The sequence below is a fragment of the Psammomys obesus genome, unplaced genomic scaffold, assembly GCF_907164565.1.
Source record: "Psammomys obesus unplaced genomic scaffold, mPsaObe1.curated_primary_1811, whole genome shotgun sequence".
NCBI classification, from domain to species: Eukaryota; Metazoa; Chordata; class Mammalia; order Rodentia; family Muridae; genus Psammomys; species Psammomys obesus.
Genome location: NW_026593982.1, coordinates 384,861 through 412,189, shown reverse-complemented (window position 1 = coordinate 412,189; position 27,329 = coordinate 384,861). Strand labels below are relative to the sequence as shown.

At 43.3% G+C, this 27,329-nt stretch overlaps 1 protein-coding gene and 1 non-coding gene across 12 annotated transcripts in view; one reads left to right on the top strand and one right to left on the bottom strand.

Moving 5' to 3' along the window:
* Positions 1-27,329, top strand: part of Aak1 (AP2 associated kinase 1) — a 151,697-nt gene that overhangs the window by 46,953 nt on the left and 77,415 nt on the right. The gene's annotated exons all lie outside the window — the stretch shown is intronic.
* LOC129684505 (U6 spliceosomal RNA) lies at positions 10,679-10,782 on the bottom strand. The gene has a single exon (XR_008721355.1). It is a non-coding gene; the product is annotated as a U6 spliceosomal RNA (small nuclear RNA).

The window sequence follows — 27,329 nt, the reverse complement described above, 5'->3', positions numbered from 1 at the left end:
TGAAAATGGAGCTTTACAGAAATTGAGTTGCTTCCATTTAATAGGTGGTCAAGGCAACATAGCACCCATTAGGTAGCGGGTTTCTAACTAGAGATTGTGCAAACCTACCAATGGCTCTCAATTAGCTCTCTACTGCAGTGTATTGAGATATCTAAGCTTGCTCTGCTGGGGAGCTGGCCCTGGCCAGTGGGTGTCTGATGCTGAGTCACTCCTGCCCTGACTGTGTCCTCTAGGAAGGACGGGCACTGCAGAGTGACAGGCTGGACTGGGCATACAAATGCTGATTTGTGCAGCCCCTTGACTTAGCTATCTTGGAATGTGCACACTCTCCCTTTCTCAAGAACCTTTGCTGCTCACAGTCCTCAGTGTCTGTTTCTCCAGTAGAGCTGTGTGATGATAGCAGCTCAAACTGGGTGTTTCAGGAGTGAGTCCTAGTCTGCCTCTTCAGGATCTCTGCAGCATGTGCATTTCTTCCAGTGTGGAGCCTGCTGCTGTAGTAGCGTGCTCATGGAAAGAGCCCATCTTCTAGTGTTCCCTCATGTCTTCTGTCATGGTTGTTTCACCTGAGACAGTGTCTTGCAGAGTTCTTTGATGTGCTTCCCTGGCCTGACAGAGCTGCATCTGCACATCATTTCCTAAGAATCAGCCGAACCATGTTTTCTTTAGCATTTTGCTTGGCTCTCTTCTGTAGAGACAAAATGGAAGCTATGTGAAACAAACTAGGAACCACTAACCTCTCTGCCCACGCCCCACAATGCAGAGGTCTGCCTAGGGCAGTGGTTCCGAACCTTCCTAATGCCCATGAGCAGAACTTCAAGTCAAGTGTATCATGTGTCAGCAAATGTTCCTCTAACAGAGTTTGCTGAGGTACTGGTGGTGGCAGATGCATACCAAATGGGTGTTACTTAGGAAGGAGAGCTTGGTGGGCACTGGAGCTGAGCATTTGTTGGGTGCTTCTGTGGTGCACATGGCTCTCTAATACAGTTCCTCATGTTGTGGTGACCCCCAACCATAAACTCATTTGTTGCTACTTTATAACTATTTTTGCTACCGCAATAAATCGTAATGTAAATATCTGCTCTGCAGGATATCTGCTATGTGACCCAAAGGGGTCTCACTGCACAGGTTAAGGACGGCTGGCCTAGGGATTGCAGTTTACTTTCAGGACACCACTTCAACATTTGGGTCCCACACTGTACCTTCATTTAGTGGAGTGTTGCGTATAGATTCTGGTCACAGCTCCTAAGTCCCCCTTTGTGCTGTCTTTTAGGTCTTGACTCTTGTTTGTTTGAGGTTGAGTCTCACCATGAATTCCAGGCTGGCCTGGAACTTGCTCCTCCTCCTGTCTGCAGAGTGCTGGGATGACAGGCCTTTGTCATATCATCCATCCAGGAACTGACTATTTTCAGATCCCAGCCTTCTCATCTCGTCAGTCACGCTGTGCTGCTAATCCAGGTTCTACTCGCCTTATTTCCCAACTTTGAAACCTCTTTGTTGGTGGCCATGTGCTGTCTGTGTGAAGACCGACCCTGCCTAATCAGACACATCTCCACACTGTTCTGATCGAAGAACTCAGTGATGAGAACTCATTTTTCTTATCTGTACTCTGACATTTACCTTAGCCAAAAACTGGCTTTGCAGTGAGGCTGTGAAAACAGATTGAGCTTAGTGTATATATATAGTGTCTTTCAGGATTGAATCCATTTTCCTAAAAACCTCATCTAAAGAACAGCAGACGGCTTTGGAAATCAGACACTATCCTTTCAGTAGCATGTCTTTCATTGGAGGATCCAGTTTGAGCGCTGAGATGTTCTCCTATACAATGTAGTGGGATGGTCCTCACAATACTAACCCTTTATCTCCAGTCAGATGTGCTGCTTGATAGAAATAAAGAGCTCAGACTGGCTTGCTTAAATGGAATAATCCTGAAAACCTGTGTGGGGAAACCATGGTTGTGTGAGCAAGCATAAAATAAACGTGTAAACTGACAAGTAACAAAATCGTACAGCACCCACCACTCAGCGCCTGCCTGGGCCATTCAGAGGGGAGGCTTTCTGGACGGCTCTGTTACCTGAAGCTATTGATTGTTTACCCTGTAACCTAGAGAGTCGTTGCTTAAGAAGAGCATGACTAGTTGTCCTCCTTAATCTAAGGGATAAGAACCGATGGAACTTCAAGTCAAGTGTATCGTGTTAGCAAAAGTTCCCGTAACAGTTTGCTGAGGTACTGGAGGTGTCAGATGCACAGCGAATGGGTGTTACTTAGGAAGGAGGGCTTGGTGGGAACTGGGGCTGAGCATTTGCTGGGTGCTTCTCTCCACATGTCTTGGGCACTTTGTGACAATTTGTAATGTAACCTTGAGGTCCCTGTAAAGTAGGTGATGGGTGCTCATTTTATAACTGAATCCAAGTCATGTTACTACCAAGTATTTGTACTGGAATTAGAACCCATCTCTGACTCTAGAGCCTTGCTCCTGAGAAGTGAGGTAGGTTTTAGGGAACAAATGCTGCTAGTTTGGACAGAAAGCCAGGGCCCAAAGAAGGAGGTTTGCAGCCCAGCATCATCTCTCAGTGTTTCCCTGGGGGGAAAGAACAGTGTACTGTTTTTCATGGCTCGATGCCTACTTGAATCACCTGTGGAGATCTGAAGCCCCGCACCCTCCAGCCTAAGAATTCTGAGTGGGCTTCTCGTGGGCTGGTGATGCTGATGTGCTGTTAGGAATAAGAAGCTCCATTCATGAGGAGTGACAGGTTGGAGAGACAGGCTTTCCAAACATTTTGTGATCTAGAGAAGGTCCGGAGCTCAGGGGCCACCAGGTTCTTTGTTCCGTACTTAACTACTTCAGGTGATTTAGAAAATGCAAAGAAAAATACTTTCCAAGCGCCTTGGAAGAGTTTTTAGCTCTAGGTCACATCCTTGGTTAAGATCACAACTGAGGCCTAGGTTTCCCCACTTCCTTCGTGTTGTTAAGCCTTTTGAATATTTTCAAAGCCAGGAGCTCTTGGGGGCCATCTAATCTGTGTAATTACTTTCTCTTATCCCCTTGGTAAGTCTTCTTCTGTCTGAAATCTCCTGCCTGCCTCTTTGCCTCAGGACCATCCTGGCACTGGCTGTCCACTCAGCCTCTGAGGTTCACAGGTCACAGCTTTGCAGATGACTGCTTGGGTCTTCTCTCCAAGCCTCTCTCATCTGGAAAAGGCTGGAAAGCTGTACAGTTCCCTTTATAGATACAGTGCTTAGATGGAACCTGCTGCACTGGCGTCTCAGGTCTCTGTGTGCTCTCTAATGAGCTCACAGTTCTGCAGCCCATCCCACCATTGTTCATTCCTGTAGACTGCGCCATGTATTTCCTAGAACCCTGAGGCCGATGATGTTGGGAGGGCAGGAGTGCTCCATCCGTCAGGCAGAGCAGGGCGTAGGGAGGGGCTGTGCTTTCCATTCAGCATCATGCTAGGTTCTGTTTCATAGCATTTCCCTCAGTGCTAGAATGTCCAAATACAGACAATAACCAAAGCTCAGAGAAAGAAATGAGGTACCTTTTCCAGTGTACTAGAAATCAAACCCCAAATACCAGAGGAAAGGTCATGACTTTTTCTTTATTCCGCAAGTCATATAATATATAAAGCATTTGCTCTGTTCAAGCACACTTATTGGGTAAGTGGAATTTAAATTTGTTTTCTGGTCATTTGGGTGGACTTTAGAGCTCAAGACTTGGCATTAACCATAATGCAGGAGAGTTGTAGAATCTGGGACAGTAGTGAGAGTTGCAGTGTGAGAGCTGGAGTGAGGGCAGGCACAGGCCCTTCCTAGGCTAGCCTGTTAGAACTGGGTCTCATATGGGCATTCTCCCAAACCAGTGTCAGGACTTGGGAAACCTAAGGGAACCAAAGCATAAATGTTAAGCTAAGGGGTACAAGGAATGGTATGAAAGTATAGACTTTCTCATTGTGTGGTTTAGCACCAATCTTTTTTTTTTTTTAAATAGTCTCTTATTCCTGAATTACAGCTTAATTATGTACACACCTTTCCTGGCAGCATTAACAGGACCTCAGGTTTTGTATCTACAAATTAGTAATCATGTTGACTGTAATGAGGGAATGGGCACATATAAACAGAAGATTTCTCATATTAGAAATGATGCTCAGGGTTCCTTAAAGTCAACTGAGTGTAAGATGGCAGCTTTGACCAGCTTGGTTGAAGGGAATGATTTCTTATTCTGGATAGCTCCAGAATAGGAAGGAAGAGCAGAGTGAGGTGCCTGCATTGGGAGCTGGGTGGAAAGCTTTTAACTTCTTTGGAACTAAATGACACCTCTGAGTATCTGTAGTGAGAGGATGAGGGAAATCAAAGACTGACCCTGATTTGGTGCTGATGTGAGGTTTTTTTTGAGAGAAGCTTGAGCTCGGTTATGAGATCCCGAGTGATGTCTATGATACCTAAATGTGAGGTATAGCCAAATGAGTCAGCTCCCATGAGAACGCTAACATCTGAATCCTGTAGTTGAACCTCAGAGAGTGCCAAGAGATTATTTTAAAGGTACTATCAGAATAAGTGCAGCAGGGCATTAACTTCATTCTCTGTGACAGGCTGGGAAATCAAGATACCAAGAGAAGGTGCCACTACACGTCTGGATTGCTTTAAACGAATGGTAAAAGCAACCTTTGGCTCCAACCTCATTTCTTTCCTTTTATCAAAACATGGTATTACTGTGTTCCTGAGAGCAAATTATAATGAAAGTAACCACAGTATAAAGTTCATCAGCCCAGAGTCTCAGAATGAAGCCGAGAAGCTGGTTAGAGACGAGGTATTATGTAATGACCTAATTATGAGGCCTGCCATCTGCTTAGGAGTCATGCCTGCCTGGTTAGGAGGCCCTAATTGTGGTGGGTTTTTTGTTTGTTTGTTTGTTTGGTTTTGTTTTTCTTTTAAGGAGGAGGCTAGATTGTTAATGGACCATTCTCTCTCTCTCTTCCACTGTGTATGTCTGTCTGTCTGTCTGCAAAATGACACTAAAACAGTACCTTTCTTGAAGTAGGTTCTGGGGGGAGGAAGATGAAGCAGCTTTTGAGGGTGCCTGAGCAGCTGTTTCTCATAGCTTGGATGTCAGTGGTGGAAGGTTAATGAAGCTGTGAAGTATACTCTGGTGTAGAGCTGGGTGGTCAAGGGAAGGTAAGCTTCCACATCTACCTTGAGAACCAGCTGAGATTTTTTTTTTTCATTCAAGAAAGGTGACATGGTGACATGTGTAAGGCTGACGTGGAAGGATGCTGAGGCATGCAAGGGTAGCTTGGCAGTTGGGAGAGGGTGGGGGATTGACTTTGAGAAGAGCTAGAGATGTCGGGGGAAGGAGAGAGATCCACTTACTGTGTATATGGGTGTGTGTTCATGTGGGTGCATCTGGAGGCAGGGAGTCAGTGTTGGGTGTCCTGAATCATCCTGCACCTTGTTGTTATTTGAGTCAGGGTCTCACTGACCCAGAAGCACATCAGTTCATCTAGGACAGCTGGCTAGTAAGCTCAAGGGATCACCTGCCTGTGCCTCTGCAGTGCAGGGGTTAGCATCACTGCACCAGACTTTTAAAAACATGGGCACTGGGATTCGAAGTTGGGTGCTCATGCAACAGTCACTTTACTGATTGAGCCATCTCACCAGTCCTTTTAAAATGTGGGTGTTTTGGCTATGGGTGAAAAAGAAAAACTTGTATTTTGGGGGAAAAATACTGCAATCTTAGAAAAAAGGACCAAAGTAAACTTAAAATTGAAATTGCCATGCTCAGAACTCCTGCTGAGCCTTTGATGGGATATAGGACCAAGGATCAAAAACAAAAATTGTAGGATGTGGAGAAGGTTAAGGTGAAGGGACACTGTCTGAACCTTTTTGATTTGGCCTCAGGTTGTAAGGGTTGTCTGGTTGCCAGCCACTGGGGCCACTGGCCACTGGCTGTGGTGCTTGTCTAAGGAACACAGGGAATGTCTTAGTCGGGGCTTCATTGCTGTGAGGAGACACCATGACCAAGGCAACACTTATAAAGGACAGCATTTCATTGGGGCCGGCCTACAGTTTCAGAGGTTTAATTAGTCCATTATCATCATTTTGGGAAGCATGGTGGACATGGTGCTTGAGAAGGAGCTGAGAGTTCTTTTTCTTTTTTCTTTTAAAGATACATTATATATATATAACAAGGAAGACCCTAGGGAAGATGCTTAATCCTCATTCAGAAGGGCAGACAAGATAGACATTGGAAGTAGGAGAAGACAAGGAACAGGACAGGAGCCTTCCACAGAGGACCTCTGAAAGCCTCTACCCACCAGGGTATTGAAGGAGATACTGAGACTCATAGCCAGACTTTGGCCAGAGTGCCAGAAACCTTATAGAAGAAAGACCTGGAGGGGACAGAAACTACATAAGGAGACCAACAGAACCAAAAAACTTGGGCCCAGGGGTCCTGCAGAGACAGATACTCCAACTGAGGACCTTGCATGGAGAGCACGTAGACCCCCTGTTCAAAGGAAGCCCATAGACTGCTCAGTTTCCAAGTGGGTTCCCTAGTAAGGGGTCCAAGGGCTGTCTCTGGTATGAACTCAGTGGCTGGCTTTTTGATCACCTCCCCCTGTGGGGTACAGCCTTGCCAGGCCACAAAGGAAGATGATGCAGCCAGTCTTGATGAGACCTGATAGGCTAGGGTCAGATAGAAGAGAAGAGGTCCTCCCCTATCAGGGGACTAGGGAAAGGGCCTAAGGGGGAGACGAGGGAGGTGGGTGGGACTGGGAGGAGACAAGGGAGGGGTCTGCAGCAGGGATACAAAGTGAATAAATTGTAATAAATAAATAAATAAATAAATAAATAAATAAATAAATAAATAAATAAATAAATAAAATTAAAAGAACAATACATGCACATTAATGAACATTAAAAAAAGGAAAGAAAATTTCTTTACTTTTAGGTTTTGAAAATGGCTGATGTTGAGAAAATCAGTGATTGGAGCGAAGGGAAACACCTGTAGGAAGGAATGCTTTTAGTTTCTTGCCCAGTAGCGCAGGGTTATAGCTGCTTGTAATCTGCTTTCTTCTGCTGCCACCTCCACAGAGAGCAGTGCTTCTGGTTGGCTATTCATCCCCTGTGCAGGGTTCAGGAGGAGGGGCTATGCATTTCACATTCCAGAAGAGTCACCCAATTGTTGCAGATGTTCCAATAGTCAGCGTTTTCTCTTCTGCCAGGGCCATACAATTATTATAAAGAAACTAGGTGTCCAGAACAGTCTGGTGAGTTGCCCAGGGCAAGCCTTTTGTGAAAGTTGGATCAGAACTAGGATTTCTGCCTTCCAACTCATTCTTCTTTTAGTTGCCCCTTGGTATATCTCACATGGAGATGTGTTTGAAAGGTTGCCAGAACAGCTGGGTAACACTGTAATATGGTTGTGTGTTCCTCAGTCCTGGATAGATGGAGGTGATGCGGGATACTTCAGTATGTTTTTCGGCCCCAGCAATGTTAGACATTAGATAGCAGTGCTATTTTTTTGTATGTTTACAAGGACTTTAGGCCATACAACTGATCTGCCTCTTTGTTTTTTCTTTGACCACCATGTTGGGGCCTTTGGAAATAACTCTAGGGTAACCAATTTCTTTCATCTTCCTGACGTTCTGACTAGGTTGAGCAGACAGTTGACAGAAAGTTCTCTGTTCTGTAGAATATTACATAGCCACTTAAGATACAGATTTTGGTGTTTTCTTCAGTGGCAAGCATTTTTCAGGAGAACAAAAATTTGTAGTTGTTAGATTCCCTGCTACAAAGCCATTATCGACTTCCTCTCCAACTTCCTTCTCTAGTGGGTTTTAAAAAATTTATTTATACATATGGTCTGCGTAGCTTTCAGGTTCTTGAAACCAAGAGTTACTTTTATTCTAAGTGTTCTGAGTATACTTAAGTTTTTACTTTTTATTCCCAAGAGTTATCAACTGTCTCAACCCCTGAGCATTCATTCCCCTAACTGTGATGAACTTTGTGTCTAGAGGGCTTAAAAAAAAAAAGCCTCTCAGAGCCCCTTTCAGGCCTGCTGAATTAGATGCTTTATTAGCATCTAGCTGCTTATGAAGGGTTTCATCAACACTGCAATGTGTACCTTGTATATTGAGTAATTAGTTTAGTGGCTTGTGAATTTATTTAGAAGCTTCTGAAAGAACCAGAGGTTTGTTGTTTTGTTTTGTTTTGTTAAAAAAGACACTACACTATATTTAATATGATCTAAGAAGGGGGTTTTCTGCAATAAAAATAGTGTAAATAATTCTTTAGGTATATTCAAAACATGTTGAAAATGATCTGGCTCAAAATATGTTGAAAATGGTCTGGCCTACCTGGACCAGGTGAGATCTACTAAACTGAAAGGAAATGTTTTAATTGGGCTTAAAAAAAACCACATTAAAATGTGTCTTATTGTAAATGAACTGAAAATTGACATTAATAAAAATAAATAAATTTAATTAAATTAAAAGAAAAATACATGCACATTAATGAACATTAAAAGAAGGAAAATTTCTTTACCTTTAGGCTTTGAAAATGGCCGATGTTGAGAAAATCAGTGATTGGCGTGAAGGGAAACACCTGTAGGAAGGAATGCTAAAATAGAAGTGACAGGAACAAACATTTGAAGAAGTTAAGATATCTTTTATTTGCTTCTAAATTAGCATCTTTTAAAAGCTTCAATATTTTAAAGTATGCACTTTCATCTCTGGGCTAGAAATAACTTTTTTTTTTTTTTTGTCATTGATAAGCATAGGAAAAAGTGCTCCGATAAAAAGTAGTGTGTTAGTGCCCTAGACATTCAGTAGAGTTGGCCTGCTTTAATCTTCCACTTTTGCTGATATGGCAACTGAGATACTAGACAGATCCACATGCCCTAACTCAGTTGTGGTGGACGTGCTTGTCATCTCTGCATTCAGGAGGCTGAGCAAAGAGGGTTTTTCTTGAGTTCCAGGCCAGTGTGCCCTGTATAAGCAGCCCTGTCTAAAAACCAAAACAACCCAAAAGAACAAACAAACCCTTCAAAACACATACATGAACCAAGACTCTTGGTGGTCACAGGAAAGTTATTCTATTTAATTAGACTTAAAAGTGGAGTGGGGAGGTAGGAAAAGGACAGTGTTGCTCTGGAGCCAGAAGTTGGGCAGCAGCTCAGGAAGGCCTGTTGTTAGGAAGCAGAGCTGTCAGGAGTTCCTGGTTCCTGTCCTCAGTGCCTTGAATATTCCTGCATGGTTTTCTTTTCTTCTATTAGCTGCCTTATGTAGTCAGCATATTGGCCGTCCTGTTCTCTTGCTACTGGGTCTGCTGCCAGGAAAGATTTAGACTTCCCTAGTCCATGTTCCAGGGAGAGAGAATCAGAGTGGCCCAGCTGAGGTTAGGTATCCCTAATGGTATTGTTTTTTGAGACAATACCATTGTGTGTGTGTGTAGCCTTGGCTGTCCTGGATTTGCTTTGTAGAGCAGGCAGGTCTTGAACTCACAGAGGTCCACCTAGCTGCCTCCCTGAGTGTTGGTTGGGCTTATAGGCATGCACCACTGCACCCAGCTTCTAATGGTATTATTTAATTCACATGTTACCATGATGACTGGGCAGTTATAGCTGTCTTGTTTCTGTTCTGAGAGCGCTCTAAGAAAGTCCAATGTTCTAGAAGAAAAAGGTTGTTCAGGAGCACAACATGGTAGTGTGTACAGGCAGACTAAGCTGACATGAGAATCATACTTTGGCAATTGTGTGGATATTAAGGAATGGGGATTGCTGTTGGTAGGGCAGGGGTGGATGGTGGTCACATTCACAGCCATGATCAGGGAGGAAATAAGGCTGGTGGGTAGGGAGATAAATGTGGAGGGGATATCCAGGGCAGAGTTTGAGGTCCCTGTGAAAATTACAAATGGAAATTCCACCAGATAAATGAGAAATGCATATACACAGATCTGGGCCTTTGGTTGTCAGTATTAGCAATGCCATGAAAGTTTGCTTAAGTACTTTATAGGGGTGGGGTCACGAGGAAGCATTGTGGAATGAAAGAAGATGACTCTTAACTGAGTCTTGAGGACACACTAGCTCTTGGGGAGCAGAGAGGATAGGGCCCTCCAGAGATGAAGTGCACAGAGATGCAGGAGGAAAGCAGAGCACTCCTCAAAGGATAGCATTTTTCTGAAGAGTGACACTAGTGAAAACAGCTGCATCTGGAAAGTGTCCTCTGGACTGAGCCAAAGGGATTATGAGAGGTTCCTGAATGACTGGCAGCCAGAAATAAGAGTGAATGGGACACAAGAAAACAGGCCATTAAAAATGGCTGCTTGAGGGAGGGGGACACATCAGGGATACAAATTGAATAAATTGTAATAAATGATAATTTGAAAAGGCTGTTTGTGAAGAAAGGGGGGGAGGTGTTTGAGTTGGATCAAGAGAGGATTGATGAGCAGGGTGTGGTGGCACACGCATGCAAACCCAGCTCTCAGGGAGGCAGAGGCAGGTGGATAACCAGTCTGGCCTCCAACTCAAAGCAAGCCCAGGACAGCCAAGGCTACAAAGAAACCCTGTCTCAAAACAAACAAACCAAACCAAACCAAAACAAAACAAAAAGAGGAATAATGAGATTTGTTGTTTTGTTTTTTTTTTCCTTTTTTAAAAATTCTTTATTAATTACACTTTATTCACAAAAATATGGAACGCTTCACAAATTTGCGTGTCATCCTTGCGCAGGGGCCATGCTAATCTCTGTATCATTCCAATTTTAGTATATGTGCTGCCAAAGCGAGCACTTTTTTCCTTCTTTTTAAAGGCAGAGAGCTATGGATCCCAAGTAAATATTAGTGAACAAGAGGAAAGGGAGTAAAGTCAATAAAGGGATGAAAGGTGTGTTGGCTGGTGCAAGAATTTATAAGGGAGAAGAGGCAAGGTGAGGATGCTGCTTATAATCGGGACTTTGAGAAATTTGAAGTTAGTAGTTTGAGGTGTTGGAGGTTGGTGAAATCCCTTTTGGGAAATGAGACTGTTAGAAATGAAGTCATTGACCCTAGATGTAATTTGGAGTGTGAAAATGGTGGCAGTGTTGTACAGGGCAAGGAGCTGGGGAGAAGGTGTGGTACCTGGGAATAGGGTCTCACATTATGTGAACTCTATTCTGATCAGGTTGCTGTTGTGCTTAGTGTTGGACTCTTTGGGTTTCCTTAGGATTGAATCACTAATTGCAATGAAGCCAACTTCTGCCTCAGTCAGCATCCCTTCATATTGAGCATTCAGAGAAAAATCTAAAGACATCTTTCTGTGTGCAGTTTCATGGAAATAGTTTTTATCTCGCTCCTATCACATACTCTTCTTAACTTGACTCTATTGGATGTGTGCATGGTCTGATTTTGATCTAATTCCAGCCAGTTTCACTTTATCTGAAACCCTTCATTTACAGCAACCCTTCCTTATTTACCCTTTGAAAGTTGAGAAGCCAGGAGGCTGTGTTTCTTTTATAGCAGAGAGGGGAAGGAATGCAATAGATTCTAACTCCTCTTCCCCAACTGTCTCTCCATCAGCTCATGTCACATTGGAATCTGAATCTTCTATGATGCTTTCGTGGTCTGAAAGTAGAAGGGATAGGAGAGGTAGAAAACTTGAAAACGAGAGTCCTATCTTCAGCCCTCAGACCCTCCTTGACACCAGTGTGGGCCCCGTTAGAGTGTGCTGCTCTTGGTTTGGGTCCCTCCTATGGAAATAAACATGGGAAGGATAAGAAGAGGTCTTGCTAGTACTTGGGCTCCTTTCATCACAGTGTGGGCTAACCTGCCTTCTGCTGTTAGCGCTAATACAGAGGGCAAGAGAATCAGGAAGCCCGTGACTCAAGCTGAAATTTCTCTACACTCTGGTCTGAAAAATGTAATGGACCGTAGAGCACGATGTGTCTAAAGCTAGCACACTGGCATTTATTTGGCACACTACCATATTGTCACTCAGCTCTCCTTGCCCTTGGTGGGGGCAATTCAAAATGAACACATCAGCCAGAACATCAGCTGCTGGTTCTTCCTCACAGCAGGGCACTAAATCCTACCCAGGATTCTAGTTCCTTGGCTGTGCAATGACCTGCACGGTGGCCCACTCTTAACTCCGTGGAGTCAGAGGTTAGACAACAGAAAGGTCAGGGAATTTCTTGCCCTGCTGTATTTCATTTTGTGTGACTTTAGTCTTGATGGATGTTGGATAGGAATGTCAATTGAATGTGCTGATGGGTACTTTGGAAGCATGTCTCATGGGTTGGCTTTAGGGAATGAGCCTGTTGGGAACAAGCCTGAGAGCATTGGGTGCACACCAGTTTTGGGGGAGAAGACTGTTTTTTGTTTTTTTTTTGGCTCATAGCAAACCTGTTCTTGGCCCTTTGGCCAGAAGGGTTTAATAATACTTCTTTCCAGGCTTGTCATGAGGATTCAATTAGATAATTCACATGAAAGTGGCTGTTACAGAGCTGAATCTCAGCAATGCTATTTTTGAATGTGTCCTAAACAGATGTGCTATAAAGAGGCTGGAAGATGTGAAGGTCCAGTGGGGGTCAGGCCATGTGGCCTTAGCACCACAGAACAGTATAATGAGTTTTGGCCCCAGTTCTCACATTGTGTTTGTGCTGTTGCCAGAACAATTTTTTACATTGTTGTTCAAGGTGGTGATGCTTCTGTAGGTATTGATTCAGTCTTGTCAACAAGGTTAAACTGGGGCAGGTTTTAAAGACTTTATATGTTTTTATGTGTATAAGTGTTTTATCAGTATGTATGTGTTTTCCATGTGAATGGTGGTACCCGGGAGGCCAGAGGAGAGCATCAGATCCCCTGGAATTAGATTTACCATAGGCTACCATGTTAGTGCTGGGAATCTGTAAGAGCAGAAAGTACTCTTAACCACTGAATCACTTCTCTAGTCCCTGGAACAGTTTTTTTTTTTTTTTTTTTTTTTTTTGAGGGGGGGGGATTGGGAGAAGGTTGGGGGAGATTTTGAATGCAGATTGCCTGGCCTAGAACATGGTATGCAGACAAGGCTGGCTTCAGACACATCGAGTCTGCTGCCTCTGCATCCTGAGTACTGGATTAAAGGCATGTGCCTCCACACGCGCTGGAACATTCTTTTTGTTTGTTTGGTTTTGTTTTTCTACACAAGGTTTCTCTATGTGGCTCTGATGCTCCTCGAACTAGCCTCTATAGACCAAGTTTGCCTCAAACTCGGAGATCTGCCTGCATCTGTCTCCTGAGTGTTGGGACTAAATGTGTGCCCACTGTGCCCAGCTTGTGGCTGGAACATTCTTAGGATATGAATGTTTCAGAATGTTATTCTGTTAAAGGTTTGTGGAGAGGGAGTGTCTGTCATTGTGTAGTTTCTGAATAGAAAGGGTTTTCTCTTTTGATGCCCGAAACACACCAAGGAAGGGAGCTGGGCTAATGGAGGGTAAGCAGGGTCTTGTGGGAGCTGTGGCCCTGCCAAATTTGGGGTTAAGAAAGAATCTCTCCACCAGATTTCTTTCCTGCCGGGCTGTTCTCATTCTCTGTTCTTACTTAGTGCTACCAGCAGACAGGTATTGGTCCACTCACTGCCAGACCACAGTAAAAAACATAGACCAAAAACTCAGTTATGTGGAATTATGATAAGCATAGAAACAAATTCATCCAAAAACTCCAGGATGAACAAAAAAATCGGAATTTAAAATAAAGTCAGAGTAACAGTGCTGGGCTGGGGATATTGCTCAGCAGTTAAGAGCACTATGTACTCTTCCAGAGGTCCTGAGTTCAATTCCCAGCAACCACATGGTGGCGGGCAACCCTGGGATCTGATGCCCTCTTCTGGCATGCAGGTGTACATGCAGATAGAGCCCTCATATATGTAAAATAATGAAATAAAATAAACAAAACAGTGCTGTTCCCAGCCATAGTGAATGGAAACAGACCAGAGGAAAAAATCAGTACAAATCCTGGCTTTATCTAAATGTATATTTTTTAAAAAATTGTTGTTTTTATTTGTTTGTTGTTTTGTTTGAGTTATCAATTCATTTGCCTAGACTGGCCTTAAACTAACTCACTTTTGTAGCCTAGGATGACCTTCAACTCCTGATTCTTTTACCTGTGCATCTCAAGTGCTGGGATCATGGTCATGTTCTGTGACCACATCCAGCCCTAATTTTAGTTTTAAAAGATTTTCCAGTAAAATATCACCTGTTTTGATTACTGTTTGGGGGCATCCATCCAAATCTTTATCTGCCTTGGCTAAATGCACAGTCTGCACTTCTCTAGTCCCAACCTCGGTTACAATAAACACAAAGGAAGCTTCCTCTGTCTGCTCATTAGAAGGTTCTGGGGGGCCCTGATTTTGTTTGTGGAGATAACAGTTCTAAAGATGGAGGTCAGGTTTTTGTTTAAAACAAACTAATTTTTTAAAGATAATGCAAAGTTGGTATATGGTCATTATTGAAAGTTTAGAAAGTAGAGAAAAAGATGCTGGCAAGATGGCTCAACTGGTGCTCTCCTCCCAAGCCGAGTGACTTGAATTCCTATGACCAAAGTGGGAAGGAGAGAATCTTCTCATAAAACTTGTTCTCTGGTTTCCATGTGTGCCTCGAGCATGTGTGAACACACACAAACACATACACACAAAGATTTAAACAACAATAAAAGGATAAGGAAGAAAATATTCACAATTTCATCATCTGCAGGTAAATTATTCTAAGATTTTTGTGTGAATTTTGATGCTATTATTTTTGTCTTTTGCAGCACACTGTGTTACATAGATAGACATGTTTACGATAAACCTAGAACATTATGTTTTCTTCCTTTTGACTGCTTTATGGGAAACATGCCAATATATTTACCTTGTTTAGTATTTTACTTGTTTTAAAGTTTAGTTTTTTTTTTTTTAAAGAATCTTTTATTAAATTTACTCTTTGGTAACATAAATCTTATTTTTAACCAAAAATTATAGGACTATTTTATAGTTATAGGTTTTTGTGTCTTTGTACATATATCATTGAACCATTAATGTTTCATATTATCCTTTTTTTTTTTTTTTTTTCTTTTGAGATAGGGTCTTACATAGTTTAGGTTGGCTTTGAACTCACTATATAGCCAAGGATGACCTTGAACTTCTGTTCTTCCTGCTTTTATGTTTATGCTAGGATTACAGGCATATACTACCTCAGCCTGTTTATGTGGTGTTGGGGGTTGAAACCAGAGTCTCATGCATGAGATTACATCCTTGGGAGAACATTCTAGAAGTGGAATTTTGGGGTCAGAGGGGTTTTTAGGCTTTCCATACACATTGTTGCTTCCTAGGTAGCTGTTAGCTCCTTTTCCTGCTAGGCCTGCTTGCCTGTCTTAGGACTGCTGGCATGCAGCGTGTGTCCTCACTGCAGTGTGGAGTCCTCAGCTCTCATTCTTCTCCCCTCTTTCAACCTGACCACCTTGGCCGTGGTGCTGGATAGTCTGGAAGAAATGTCATGCTCTTCCTTTCAAGTCTACTGGGATCGTCTATCTTTTTCACATTGGCTTTTTTGTTTGGCATGAGTTTCTAATCTCTGAGGTATCTTGGTTTCTTCTGGCCTCTGTCCTGGTTTTGGAGTGAGTGAGCACTTTCCTAATTAAACTTCACATAATTTCCCCAGGTTTTTGGCTGCTCTACACTGTCTTCCTGGCTTCCTTCTTTACCATTTGCTTAAGGTCCCCCAGGCTTATGGTTACTGGAAGACCCACCCCCTCTCAACCCCTGTGCTTAGGTTGGTGAGTGTTTCGTTGTCGGTCTTCTGCTCATTTGATTTCTAGGCTATCTCTATGAGCTCTGCTTCTGTGACACTTGCTTTCTTTATGTTTGGTTTGAAGCCCAGTCAGGTGTGTCTGAGCTGTACCTTTGGGACTCTGGGAGTGGCCATCCTGGGGCTTTCACTTCGGGAATTTCACAGTGAGCCAGAATCACTTCTCAGGATGATTTCTTTTCCTGCCCCAGCTCCTGCTTCTTCTGGAGTCACTTTCAAAGTGTCTGTTTTCCTTTAGGGAGTGTCCTAACCTTTCATGTATTCTATGGCACATAGTGAAAGGACCACATGGAGGCTGGTGGCCAGGATGACTTCTCTGCTATATTGACAGCAGGTTCACAGAGGGCCAGACTACAGTAGCCACATGTTTCTCATGTAGAACTGAAGGGGCCTTTCAGCACTTAGTAATTGTTTTAGTTAGGGTGTTTAGTTAGTTATTGCTGCGATGAAACCCATGGCTAAAATCAAGTTAGGGAGGAAAGAGTTTATTTGGCTTACACTTCCATATCAAAGGAAGTCAGGACAGGAACTCAAACAGGACAGGAACCTGGAGGCAGGAGCTGATGCAGAGGGTGTGGAGGGATGCTGTTTATTGGCTTGCTCATTCTGCTTTCTTATAGAACCCAGGATCACCAGCTCATGGATGGCACCACCCACAATGGGCTTGGCTATCCCCGATCAATAACTAAAGTAAGAGAATGCCTTATATAGAGGTCTTATGGAATCATTTTCTTAAGAATCCCTCCTTTTAGATGATTCTAGCTTGTATGTCAAGTTGCTATATTGACATAATACTAGGGAGCACAATAAGCAAGAGAAAAATATTTATGTGTAGTATTTTAAAAATAAAGGCAGTGCACAAAACCACAGTGAATAAAATATCAGAACTTAGGATGATGATAATGATCAGTAACAGCTCTGAGACAGTATATTGACTGCCTGGCCAAAGCCCATGGAAGTTCTGTCATCCTTGTCCACCAGCAAGAACAAAGGTGGGTTTACTTTGATGGGTTGATGGTCTCCTGTTCCTTTCTGGAGATAACCCTTCACAGGCCTCTCTGTAAGGCTGAATTTTATACATCTGATATTAAAGATTCCAACCTGTGTTTTCCTTCTGCCTGGAAGGCTAAACCCTATTTTCTATTAATGTTTTCTGATAATCCAGTTAAATGCTTCTCATATATGTGTCTTAACTAAAACATAATAATGCACAGAGGCAAGTAAGATGTCTCAGTAGCAAAGGTGCTTGTGGCCCGATCACCTGAGTTTGATCCCTGGGACCCTTATGGTAGGAGAGAACCAATCTAAGTTGTCTTTTGATCTCCACACACTCTGTGGCATGTAGCATGTACCATACTAACATAGGTAAAACTACATACAAAAAAATGAATGCAACAAAAATTAAAAAATAATTCATGTAGCTTTAAGTTGTAATGCTGCATTGCTTTCAGTGTCTGATGACCAGATCAGAGTGACTGGCATATTTATCACTTAAAACAGTAGTCAGTGTTTTGTGTTGGGAGCATTATAATCATCTCTGTATGTTGTTGTAAGGTTTTTCTTTTTTCTTTCTTTCTCTTTTTTTTTTTTTGTGAATCTACTTCAAAATTCTACCTCATATAGTGAAGTTTTTTCTTTTCTCTTCTCTCTCTCTCTCTTTTTTGTGTGTGTGTTTTTTGTTTTGTTTTTTTATCTTCAAGACAGAGTTCCTCTGTGTAGCTGTTCTGGAAATTGCTCTGTAGACCAGGCAGGCCTTGAACTCACAGAGATTTGCCTCCCTCAGACGCCCATGTTCTGGTATTAAAGCTGCGCAGCACCACCTGGCTCATCTAGTATAGTTTTTAAGATTTTGTGTGTGTGTGCGTGTGTATGAAAGGAATCTGTAATTGCTAAAATTATTAAAACTGCCATCTGTCCTGTAAACATTGGTTCAAGGTATCTTAAGGGTACTGGATGCCAGGACCAGAAGTTTAGTTTGAATTAGATTAGGGGAGAAGTAATGTACTGAGTAAATACAGGGGAACATTTAGAACACAACAGCAGGAAGTGCAGCTAAGTTCTCATAGACTTTGATGGCTCTTCTGTCTGCCTTTTTCCCTTTGTAGCCTCTGTTTCAGACTGTATTTTATTCCAAGTGTCTACATTTTCACTACACATGCCCTCCCCCCCCTTGTTTTGCTTTGTTTTGCAGAATTCTCTCTGCTTGAGAGTATGCTAATGACTGACTGTAGCCACGGGCCTCATCTGTGGGCTTGTACAGCACCATCTGACTATAGTTCCTGGGTCATTGCTTCACATTCCCAAAGGAGAGCATGGGTCAGCTCTGCCTTCCTGGATCAATTAGCTATGGGGTGGGGGGTGTGTGTGTGTGTGACCTGACACAGTATAGCTGAACATTGTCTGAAAATGGGGTAGAGTTTGGTAAAGTAGACCAGTGTATTTCCTACAGTGGATTAAAATAAAATATCCTTGTCCAGAGAGAACTGAGTCCAGTGAAACCAGCTGCTCTGCAGAGAATCAGATTTGATCAGAGAAAGAAAGTCAAGATGGGTGTAGGGTGGACGGTATCCTGTTGGAAATCCTAGCTTGGACCACCCTTGGATTTAGAGCTACAGTTTTACAAGGTATAGAGAGGACAGGTTTTCTAGCAGAGAGCATACGCAAAAGGCACACAGGATTTGCCAGACTCTCTTGGGCTTGGTGTGAGTGTAGATGTCATCTTGCAAATGGTAAAGAGCTAGAGGAGAGTTTTAAGTGGAGAAACAACATCATTTGTTTTCACTCTATCAAACATTTATTAGTTAGCTGTCATAGGATTCTTCTGGTGGAGAAACAACATCATTTGTTTTCACTCTATCAAACATTTATTAGTTAGCTGTCATAGGATTCTTCTGGGCCTTTTGGATCCTAGGGTGGCATCCTTTTGCCACCCTCTCTTGGAGACAGTCTCACTATGTATTTCTGGCTAGCCTGAAACTCATTATGTAGATGAGGCTGGCTTTGAATTCAGAAGATCTGCCTGCCTCTACCTCCAGAGTACCGGTGTTAGAGGTGTGTGCCACCACACCCGGCCTCTTCTACCCTTTTTATTTTCTTTGGTGTTATATTTTTCAGGTACTGCATTTGGAAGACAATTGACAGGGCTGCCTTTATTGGTTCAAAGTATTCAGAGTGTTTCCTTCTTTGCTTTGTCTTAAATGTATTCCAGATTATCACAACACATTTTGATTAAAAACAGAGGTATTGGCCAGATGTGCAGGGAAAGGTCATATTTTATAGAAGAGGTGTTGGTTCAATGTTTGTTTAGACTTCTTTTACAAAGGAGAAAATTAGGACTGGATATATCAGCTATTGGGAATACTGTAGGTGAACCTAGTGTGAGAAAGCTGAAAATTGTTATTATTCTGAAAGCTTAGTAGTGGGGAGAATGTGAGGGGACCAGAGAGTGTTGGGAGATGCGACTGGGTGAGGAGAGAGGGGTACTCAAATCATAAGCAAACAACCTTAAGTCAGGCCTATAATCTTTGGAGGCTGATACAGGAGGATTGGGAGTTTGGGACTAGTCTACAGAATGATGCCCTGCCACAAACAGACAAACAAACAAACAAACAGCCTGAGCTATACTATAGTGATATCCTGCTTCAAAATGAGTAAGTAAAAAAATAAGAAAAAGATCCCCTGTTTGATTCTGTTTATATGAAATTCCAAAGTAGGTAAAACTAGTAACATTTAGAATCAGAATAGTGGTTGCCATTGGGGAGAGTGAGTGGGACTGTCTGGAGGGGAGCCCACGCTTTCTGTGTGGTGAGAGGGTCTTATGTATTGGGTTTGAGTTGCATGTGTGTATGCATTCTGAGACCTCATGAATAGTCCCCCAAAGATTTATTTCACTGTAAATAAATTTTATTAATCTTCTACCTCCAAAAGAACTCATGAACACTGCCTTATTCATGGGGGTGGGGCCCAGCCAGCAGTGCATGCAGTCTTTGGTCCAAGGCTTTCTAGAGAGGCCACTGGTGCAGGTCCAAGTCTGAAGGCTGAAAAACCTGGCATTTGATGTTCAAGGGCAGCAACGGTAGCATCTGTGGGGCACAGGAGAGTGAAATTCTGAGGAAACAAGTATTCCCAAGCTTAGTGGACAATGCCGCATATTTGGTGTTGACCTTTCCTACTCAGTTCATTGTCCCACACATCAGTATTGTTTGTAAGCACATACCCAAAAGTCTACTTCACTAGTTCCCTCAGTTTAGGCAAGTTGACACCCTTAGAGTGGAGCAGAATGTTACCTGTGGATCATAAATCGTGAGTATAGAGATGTCTGCAGTCTGATCTTCTCAACTTTCCTTTACAATTATTTTTAGGATTTTTCTGTCTGTCTGTCTGTCTGTCTGTCTGTCATCTAGCTTAGCCATCGTGTGTGTGTGTGTGTGTGTCTGTGTGTCTGTGTGTCTGTGTGTGTATGCCATGCATATGTAGGTCTTGTGTATATGTTATGTGTGTGCCATATGTGTGTAGGTCCCTAAGGAGGTCAGAGGCATTAGATACCCTGGAGCTAGAGTTACAGGAAGTTATAAACTTCCTTATAGGGGTTCTGGGAACCAAACTCTGGTCCTCTGCTAGAGCAGTATGCACTCTTAACAACTGAGTCATCTTTCTAGCCCCAAATTTTTTATGATAAGAAAAGTAGAGTTCATGGTTCAGTGTGTAAAGGTGCCCTGCTGCTAAGTCTGATGACTTAAGTTCGATTCCCAGAACCTGCAAGGTAGGAGAAAGAACCAACTCTCCCACTTTGTGTCCACACAGATACTATAGTACTGGTAAACAAAATGATTTTTTTTTTTTAAGATGAGAAAAATAAAAGATTCCACTGTTGTGTGTAGGAATTTAGACTGTGGCTTGGGGTCTTCTTAATGCTTTTAAGAGAGGTTACTAGATAAGAATCTTTGAAAAGAAACAGGACTCAGTTTTTCTGGAGGAAAAGACATGGGAGGAGTTAAGGGAGGAGTATGAGGGATGGAGCTGAAGGGATTCTGAGGTTAGGGTATAGAATTGTCAAGATTTAGTGAACCCATCTGGTTGACAGCATGATTTAGTGTGTTAAGAGACCTTGAGTTGTCATGCAGTACTGGGTGAGGGAATGTGGCTTGGAGACCGGTGGATGAAGGTGGGTTTTAACATGGAGTTGAACTGGAATGAATAGCTAGGAACTAAGAATATGTTCGTGCTTTTCAGGAGGAATGCTCACCTCCCAGAACTAGGAGTGCGGGGCAGAGCAGGGTGTCCCAAGAAGGAGACCAGATGTAATGAAACCAAAAGAACTCAAGGACTCTATATCACATAGTTTTGTTGCCATTGCAGATCATATCAACTGGCCACTGGGCCCCAGATCAACACACTGGAAGGTGCTCTTTCTGGAGCATCAGTAAATTTGGAAAGCTAAGAAAGCATTAAGCAAGCTGTTATGGTGCTGTGTTCTAGAATGAACAGTTTGTAGCAGATAAAATGCCAGGCAGGATTTATCTTTGCAGAGCCATTAGAAATTATTCACAGGGTCATGGTGGAGCCAGAGCTTGGAGATCTGCTTTTTAGAGGTGGCTGTGGCTTTCTTAGCTATCCACTTGGCATACCAGTTACTTCTTAGGAGATTGCCAATGGAATGGCTCCTTTCTCTTCCAGCTGAAGATGCTGAGGGCCTGAGCTTTGGGCTGATGATTTCTTTTCCTTTGCTGAAGTGTGTTTTTATTTCCAGCACAAGGGTTTTGTTTTCTTTTGTTTTGTTTTGCAGGAAGAGATCATTTATAGGCAGGGTGAGTGTGTGTTATTGTTTCTGTGAACTGCACTGTCAGCACACTGCCTGAGAAGTCTGCTGGCAGTCCCTGGAACCTAGGTGCCAGGGTGGGCAGAGAAGTTTCACCTTTCCACAAAGAAAGCATTCTTAAGTTTGACCCTTTAACTTATTCTAGATTCTGAGAGCCTAGAAGATCGGGACTAGGTAGAGATTTTTGTTGTTTCTCTGCTGTTTTTGTTTGGAAGCTTTTACAGTGCTAGTCAGACAAGTTGTGTAACAAAGCACATGAGCACCTGCTATGCGACAGGCACCAGGCTGGATAACAGGGCTGCCATGGTGAGTCAGTCATCATACCTTCCCTTGGCGGTTTATAGCGTGCAGGGGAAAGGGTCAGACCAGGAATCACCCACCAATGCATTTAATTGCACTTATGTCCCAAAGGAAAAGTAAAGGATGTAGGGCATAACGAGGGACTGGTAGCTGGGACATTCCAAGAGGGCTTAGTCAAGGGAAGAACTTCCAGAGGCTTAAAGGGTGAGAAATAGGAGCTGGTCACATCAAGAGAGAAGCATGTGCAAAGAGCCTTGGGCAGGCTGAAGAGTACACAGCACTGAGAAAGCAGGAAGGCTTGTACCCGGGATAGAGTTGTGTGAGTAAGCATTGGAAGGTACATGTAGGTTCTGGAGGAAGCTAGGGAGAGGACATCTCTTTGAGCCTTCAGGCCATAGGCAGCAGGCAGTGTTTGTTCTAGGAGGTCCAAGAAGCCACTGAAGAGTTTCAAATAGATGAATGACATTCAGTATCTGCTTCCAGATCACCTAGCTAACAGTGGGAGAATGGAGCATGGTTCTTCACAGGACAAGCAGCTGTGGATTTCAGTGAACAGAGGATATGACCCAAGCAGTAGTGTCTCCTCACCACTTTTCACATTTTCCAGATAGCTAGTTCATGGCAGCAGTGAAGTGAAGGTATGGCCAGGTTGCACAAGGAAGGCCCTCTCTCCATCATCTTTAGCTGCTGGCAAGCCAGGCCAGTGTGCTCTGGATCCTCACACAGAACCCTTGATTTCTTCAACTCTTTCTCTTTTGTTCCAAATAGGCACGTGCCTTTGGTAGAGGTGGGACTTGAAGGGGAATTCTCTCTAAGCCCCCAAGAGAGCTTCCTGAGCTTGAGATGTTCCCTGGTCACTATGGGTCACTATGGAGAAGAAGAGGCACTTGCTGGTTGCTACATATCTATCTATTTCTTTCTTTCTTTCTTTCTTTCTTTCTTTCTTTCTCTCTCTCTCTCTCTCTCTCTCTCTCTTTCTTTCTTTCTTTCTTTCATCTATCTTTGGTTTTTTAAGACAAGTTTTTTCTGTGTAGCCTTGGCTATCCTAGACATACTTTGCAGACCAGGCTGGCCTCAAACTCACAGTGCTGGGATTACAGGTGTTATCCCTTATTTTGCCTAGGGTGAATTGGTTGGGAATGGTGGATGTTTCTGAACCACTGACAGTATTGCCAGTTTCTGGTCCTGTGCCCACAGCCCTGCTGGGGAGAATGAGTTGAATACCTCAAGTATCCCCATCTGGGTGTTCTTTCTGCTTGGGGAAAAGACTGCTTTGATATGTTTCCCAGAAGGACCTGGCACATGGTGATTTCAGTCTGAGGCAAGAGAGAGACTGACTGTAGGAAAACAAGCTTGGAGACTCCATTGCACTCAGTTTAGACACAAGTGGCATGCCGACCTTTTCTCCTGTGCAAGCTTTGCTGTGCTCTTGCCATCTGTTCTAGAGCTTTAAAGATTGTCACTTGTTCTGAAACTTCTGGCAAAGTTGTCTTCAGTGTGAGTCAAGTGGGGATGGTGTTTGTTAGCTTCTTGGTCATCCCTGTGTGGGCTCAGAAACACTGGACAGAACAGGAAGTGTGCTTGCTTAGAGGCCTCTGGCACTATGGATGGTAAGATGAAGTTTGTAATACACGGATGCCTTCCCTACTGCTAGGAAGATGGAAGCAGGATCATGTATGTAGCTCAACTCTAATATGGAGCCTAACTTGATTAGGATTTAGGAAACTTAAAAAACAAAACAAAACTGTATCTAAAAACCAGGTGTCACCTAAAATTCACCTTCTTTTAGAAATCAGATGACTTGGCTTCTCTTAGCCCTATGTCTCCATGGCTACCATTACAAGCTTGAGGAGTGGCTGCCTCGGGAGCAGACAGGTACTTTCTGTTCTGCCACAGGCTCCACTGCTCAGGTGACCTGCCTTGATTGTGTCATCCCACAAAACCTGAGCTTGTGCCTTGATCTTGGGAAGATGGTATAGATTTAGACCTCCATGATGAATCTTTCCTGTAAGTGCAAAAGGGTTGGTGAGGGGAAGGAGGAGCAAGGAGAGAACTCAGCTCCCTACTGCCTTCTGTGTGCACTTGGTACTCTTTTTTTTTCCATGTCTCAGACATGAAAGGGATATCTCAGCTGCCCTTGACAGGGAGAGGACGGCCTCAGGCAGATAAGGAGAGCCTGAACAGTGTGTGAACCTGATGTGTTGGAGTCTGAGGGAATGCCTCATGGTCACAGAGTGAGGTGAGTGGAGTGGCTTAGCCCCCTCCTGAGAACCTGCTAGACACATTGAGATCCTCTAGTAGGCAAGGGAAGAAGGGTGAGATGCAGGGGGTTCATGAGAGTTCCTTCTGTCCTCATAAAATAGGTTCACAAGGAGCTGTGAAATAATTAGGAGCTGGGTTTTGTTTGCTTGCTTGCTTGCTTGTTTGGTGTTTTTGAGACTGGGTTTCTCTGTGTAGCTTTGGTTGTCCTTACTTACCTATGTCCATGAGATCCACCTGCCTCTGCCTCCCAAGTGCTGGAATTAAAGGCAAGTGCCACCACCTGTCTTTTCTTCCTCTTTTTAAAACTACTTGTTCACCCCCCCCCCCCCCCCCCCCTTTTTTTTTTTTTTTTTTTAGCCTAACAGCTTTTCTAGAACTCTTAAACTGGGAAAGGTTGGGCTGTTTTCTTTGAAGCTGAAAAGGAGGCTGTGTGCAAAGCCCAACCCTTCAAGTCAGATTTTCCCTCCTGTGTCCACTGCAGAACCATCTGTAATCTAGGGCTTGGAGGAACTCGTCATAAAACATGAACTTGGGCTTTATGTCTGCAGATGAGGGAATGCAGGCCAGAGAAACAGTCATGGTCCAGGGTTATTCTTTCATAAGCCCTCACTCATCTGGGCCAGTTCCACCCCAGCTAGGTTTTCTGTCTGACCCTTTCAGAGACTTTCATGCTTATTTTCTCTTCTTTTAGTAATTCCAGGAGAAGCTGCATTCCACTTAGCACACTCCCGAGTTTACTGTTCTTTTAAAGCACTCAGCTGGCATGCACACTGAGTTTGGTGTTATTGTAAAGGAAGGCTCGTTTGTGGTGAGAGCAAAGGGCACAGAATGGGCCTGGATGAGTCATTCCTCACTTTGGAATCCATGTTCCTTTGACTTTTGTCTTCTTGGTCTTAGGCAGATAGATGCCATTCCCAAAGGTGCAGATAGGACTTAGGTTAGGAAGTAAGGTTTCCTTTTATGTTAAGGGGGGCGGGGGGGGGGAAAGCAGGTGCCAGGTGCCAGACTTTTAGTGCCTAGAATTTTGGCCCTGGTTAGAAGTTAACAGCAAAAACCTCGGCAACTCCAAAACCCTCTCTGAAAGCCAGGACAGGCTTCTATCTAGCTTCCTGGTCTCATCCTTCTCATGTCTGCCCCATTGCACCCACCGCTGATCAGATCACCAGCATGGAGGGGTTCTTTGTCTGCTTCCCTTCTGTCCCCAGGGCTCACCTTTCCTTCCTGAGCGGAAGTCACTGCAGGACACCCCGCCTGCTGCCGCCCTCCAGGATTCTGTGTTTGATGAGGGCAGTAGAGGTACTGGTTGCCTCCGTTGCACTAACATTTACGGATGCTGGCTCTCACAATGAGGTCCTAGAGAGGTTTTATCTTGGTTTTTGAAAAGTTTTTGCTGGAGATTTTGATCCTTGTTGATGTGAGCACTGAGAGATTTTGCTCAGACATTATGTAACCATCCAGTCGAGCGGAGGCCTGTGATCCATTCCCTGTGCACTTCATCAACCTCACTAATGTGCGAGCAGAGCTTGTGTCACACGGAGACCTGTATTACAAATACTCATTCCTAGCAGAGAACCAGACACTTCTGATGTCTTCATGTATTTGAGAAGTAGAGGTCCTAGTTGTATCATTAATTTCATCGGTGACTCCTTGATTCTGTGCTGATTAAAGCCTTTCTCAGGAAAGAGTTGGAAAAGCAACTCATCCTAGGACTTTCAGTGATGTAGTACATTAAGAAATGCAAATTAAAACCACAGTCAGATGAGGACACATGAAAATGAATGGCTACAATCAAAACACCTGTAGCCGTGTACTGGTGAGGGCATGGAACTAGAACTTCCATATGACTGATAATCACTGTGAGGGACCATTAGGACAGTTAAGCTCGTTGTGTGGCCCAGAATGACTTACCTATGTCCATGAAGAAGGCCTTCCTTCTGTACAAATGTTTGATTTGTAATAGCTTAAAGCTAGCAACATTTATATGTCCTTCCATGGTGAGTGGATAAACTGGGAATCCATGCAGTGGAATAGTTGAAAAAACAAGTCTCCAACTCCTGCTACCTGTAACAACGAAAATGAATCTAGAAATATGTTGTGTGAAAGAAGCCAGATGTAAGAGCCTGTCCTGTGTGATTCTGTCTAGGCTGAGCAAAACTAATGTACAGAGAAGCTAGGGGTCAAGTTGCAGGATTTGAGGTCCTAGAGAATTCGCTGCTGGGATGTTCCAGGAGTGTATCACCTTGTGAGGTCATTGTGTTGTATGTATAGTTGGTTGAAGACAAAAACCACAGAAAGGTGGGGTCTTGTGGAATTTCTTGCTAATTATCTATGTTCTTGAATGACATACTTAATCTTTCTTTATCTACATGCAAATGCTGGGTCCATTAACTCCTTTTCTGACAAGAAAGTGTTAACCAATAAATGCTCATGTATTGGAGTTTAAAGTTGTGGAGCATTTACTATGTAACTTCCTGTCTCTTACATCATAAGGTAAAGGGTCTAGATTAGATCAGAATACTGGTTAGCTTCTGTAATGTTGGGTTGTTCAGCATTAATACTGTGTTTAAATTTAGAGTTTTCAAATAACATTTGGGTTTCCATTTTAGGGTCCCCCCACATTTATTTATTTGTCTATTGGAGGGACATGTGGAAGTCAGAAGACAACTTTAGGAATCAGTTCTCTCCTTGCTTTTTGTGAGTGACAGGAGTTGAACACATTTGGTTAGGCTTGGCTGCAGGTGCCTTTACCGGCTGAACCATCTCTCCTTTATCTCACCTTTAGAAATTAACAGTGCTGATTGGAGATAGCAGTTGGAGGTAGCTTGGTTGGTACAGCACTTGCTGTGTAAACATTAAGATCTGATTAAATCCCTAGCTCCCACATAACAATCTGGGCATGTTTGTAATCCCAGTACCAGGGAAGCAAAGATGGGAGGATTTCTGTAGCCCATTGACTACAGACTAGACTTAGCCTAGTTGCCAGACTCCAGAAGGCTGAGAGACTCTTTCTCACAAAGGAAGGTAAGTAGCTCCTGAGGAACTACATCTAAGAGTGACCTCTGGTTTTCACACACACATGCATGTACACCTCCATACACATCCGCCTCCATGAAAACACACACACACACACACACACACACACACACACACACACACACACA